Raw genomic sequence first — 3307 nt, forward strand, 5'->3', positions numbered from 1 at the left:
TCTGTCGTACTCTAAACTCATGTCAACACAGTGAAGCATTTCTGAACCATGTTGAACAAATTCCTTTTAAAATGGAGCAAAATGAAGTTGACCAGTTAAGACCTCAGTAAACCCACTGGTGTAGCATTTCAACCAGTACGACGTGGAAACTGTGAAACGGGAACTTTATGTCACTGCTTGACTCTAAGACGAGATATTCAGGTTATTCAACTTCAAGCAAAAACTCACAAAGAAATGACACACACGAGAGCTAGCGGCCGAAAGTACCACTCAGAGAGTTGATAATCGTCAGGCACTGGAGCGCAGGTGGAGCGAGGCTTTAACCAGTGTCTCATCACCAGATAGGCTGCAGGTGCATGAGTGTGGGAGCTTCCTCCTCCAGCCGGCCCCACCCAGCCAAAAGCGCCAGCACCAAACGAGAGGCAGAAATACTCACAAATAATACAACAAGTTCACACTCCTCACATAAGGATCCTCTTTGGAGCTTCAAACTGGTGGAAAAATTTGATGATGCAATCTGTAACTTCAACTGCAGTCTTGTTACAGAGTGTCATGAACTTACTAACAGAATAGGTGGACACAAATGCTTGACTCAGTAGGTTCAGGCAAAAGACAGGTTTAATGACGGTCAGGGTTCGGGACACAGAAATTCAGTCCAACAGGCAGAAGTATCCAAGAATCGGCGGGCAGAAGCAAGGTCCAAAAAGCAGAAACAAGGTCGAGATCAAACAGACTGTGAGTTAACTTGGATAACGCTGGTACGAGGACTGTGAAGTGCAACGAACTGGCGACGAGACAGTGAGACACACAGGGTAAAATACACAAAGTAACGAGGGGACATGGGAAACAGGTGCGGGGAGGTAATCAGGGAGCAGGTGAGACAAGACAGGTACAGGAAGTAAAACTAGAACCGAACACCCAGTGAAGTGATTTCAAAATAAAACAGGAAAGACGAGACATAATGTGCAGACATGAACAGAAACTTGACAGACATGACACAGAGAGCATATGCTTGTGGCCACTTTGTCATGGAATCCAGCGGTCCCCAACCTTTTATGTGCCGCGGACCAGTTTAATGTCAGACAATATTTTTAGGGAGCGGCCTTTAAGGTGTGGTGGATAAATACAACAAAGTAAATTGATGATGATGAATGATGAAAAACTGTGGTATTTTGTAAATATAAGAATACACGTGAATCCACTGTGTCCTCCAAACATCGCGCCAACAACATAACATGAGTCACATCTTCTCTGACCCCTAAGCTCTCTGGTCGCTATGGTAACGTTTAAACATGCCTTCAAAATAAGATACATCACACAAACAAGTGCATGAAAATACAACTCACCATAACGCTAAATCAATGGGAGCCCTGAGCTTGTTTCTCTGCAACAAGACGGTCCCATCCAAGGGCAANAGCAGAAGAGGACACGACGACGTCACACGCCGATGGTAGTGGCGGCGGGGAAGTGGTGCTGCTGCCGCTGCCACCGATGGTGGAAACAGAACTGTAACCGCCAATTAAACTGGCATCAGCAGCCAAGTACTGCCTGTGCATTCTGTCCATTTCCACCCCGTCGGTGTGCTCCCCCGGAGTGGAAGAATATACATTTAAATTCTCAGACTATCACATACATAGTCGTGAACAAAGGTTTACATACACTTGTAAAGTCCATGAGTTTCCAGTGACTCTTAAAACTCTGAATTTTCTATGATATAATCCCTGAAACATGTGTCACAAAAACAATCAAGTATTTTGGTTCCTTCGTAGATTTATTATTAATCTTTTTGAAATATGACAAAATCTTATGATTGACTACAGTTGGTGACTCCTCTGAGCCAATTTAAATAGGGCCCATCTGATAAAGTCATTAGACTCAGCCACAAACACGACAGTGGAAAGGTTAAAGAGCTCAGCACGGGGGAGAAAAAAAAGAAAATCACTGACTTGAAGTAGTCAAGAAAGTCACTTGGAGCAATTTCAAAACAGCTACCTGGCAACTGTGTAAACAATTATATGTAAGTAAATGCGTGGTCCAGTTGCATTACTGCCACGAAACACAAACAACCACCTGCTGCTGAGAGAAAACTGGTCAGAAGGTCAAAGGGACAACCAAGAATCATCAAAGAGCAGATCTGCAATGAATCAGAAGCTGCTGGAACACAGGTGTCAGTGTCAAGTGTGTTTCACATCACCATGAGCTGAGCCCGTCCTCCAGAAACGTCGCCTGTTACGTGCAAGAGGGCTGGTTGTCTGTGAGTGTGTATGTATGTTCTGCCTCTCCTTCCCCCTCCTTTCTGTTTCACTCCCAGGTGCTAACGACCTGATTGGGATCCACCTGGAAAGCTGGCTTCCACCTGTTGAGCTGGCCAATCGGGGGTGGTGTGTTGCAGCTTAAAACCAGGCCCGCTGTCAGATCAGTGGAGCTGCCATCTTGACCACATGTAGCTTTGACTGTGAGACTTGTGTTTGGTTTGCTGTAAACTTGGAAGTATGTTTCTGTGGCGGTGAGGTTGGGACTTTAGGGAAGTTGGGTGCTTAACATTAAGCAGCACGTAGGAAATTTTGTTAGACACACAAGGGTTATTGGTTGGTGCCGCCCGTGTGTTTATTCCAAAGCTCTGTTTGTGGAGAAGTTAGTTCGGTCTTTTGATTGAGTTTGTTTTGTGCTATAAGGGGAGTTAGTTGTTTTTCTTATTTTTAATTGTTTGGCACCACCACTTCGTCCCATTCCTTCCACCTCTTTGTGAACCTTTGATGCACATTTTTTGTTGAAGCACTGTTCAAATAAAACTCTAATATTTACACCTCACAATGACTCCTGCTTATCTTTTGGTTGTTGTGTTGCTCTCCTCATGTTAAGGGGGACGTATCACACCTTAAACCTTGACTGTTAATCACATAGATAAAGAAGAGGCCTTCTTAAGGAAAGTTCTGTTTCCAGATGGCCACCATGCTTGTAGACAGCTACCAAAATGCCTAATTAAGGTGAAAATGGCCAAAAGGATGTTTAGCTCAATATTACCATCTCTATATGGATATTTTTTACCCAGCAGTTTTGTTATATATCCAGAAACCTTTAATCAAACCTATGAAAGGACCAAAATACATGATTGTGATTTGTGGCAAACAAATTTGTTTTATTGATTCCATCATAGAAAATCAAAGTTATAGGAATCATTGGAAGAAAAAAAAAACGTACAAAAAAAAACTGTAAAGTCAGGCAGTGACGAAAAGTTCCCATCTGTCGTACTCTAAACTCATGTCAACACAGTGAAGCATTTCTGAACCATGTTGAACAAATTCCT

The sequence above is a fragment of the Stegastes partitus genome, unplaced genomic scaffold, assembly GCF_000690725.1.
Source record: "Stegastes partitus isolate 25-593 unplaced genomic scaffold, Stegastes_partitus-1.0.2 Scaffold961, whole genome shotgun sequence".
NCBI classification, from domain to species: domain Eukaryota; kingdom Metazoa; phylum Chordata; class Actinopteri; family Pomacentridae; genus Stegastes; species Stegastes partitus.